The following is a 639-nucleotide window of genomic DNA, read 5'->3' as shown; positions in this document are numbered from 1 at the left end:
TCTCAGAGATTCTTAGCTCAACTAAAAAACCCTGAGCTTCTTTTACTTCTCTTTCTGCCTCATTTCCTTTCTTTCTTTTTTTCTCTTTCCCTTCCTTCTTTCTGATACATTTACTGAGCATCTTCTCTACAGCTAGGCACTGTTCTGTATGCTATAGAGGCTGTGTTTATCCTTAGCTGGTCCTTAGAGACTCCATCTTCAGAAAGTCTTTCCAGACTCTACAAGCTAGATTTTCATTCCACTAATATTTCCTGAGGACCTACTATGTGTCAGGCCTATAGTGTGAGGAAATAATTAAATGACATAATCATAGAAAGGATAGCTAAGAACTACCAGTTATTAATAATATTTATCATTTATATATTCATATTATTATAATTATTCTATATTTGTAACAATACTTATTGAGCACTTGCTGACAGATAGTGTACTAGCATGTTATGTATATTTTGTCATTTAGTCCTCACAACTGCTCACTGAGGTAGGTCCAGTGATTATCTCCATTTTATATACAAAACCGAAGCTTAGGGTAATGAAATAATTTCCCCAAGGATACTCAGCTGTATTTCCACTGTTTCAGGCTCTAGGTTGGTACCAGTTACATGCATTTCCTCTCTTTTCCACTAAGACCACAGAATA

This window comes from Pteropus vampyrus, unplaced genomic scaffold (assembly GCF_000151845.1).
Source record: "Pteropus vampyrus isolate Shadow unplaced genomic scaffold, Pvam_2.0 Scaffold326, whole genome shotgun sequence".
In the NCBI taxonomy this organism is placed as follows: domain Eukaryota; kingdom Metazoa; phylum Chordata; class Mammalia; order Chiroptera; family Pteropodidae; genus Pteropus; species Pteropus vampyrus.
The sequence above is the reverse complement of the archived record's forward strand: the minus strand, read 5'-3'. Positions refer to the sequence as shown.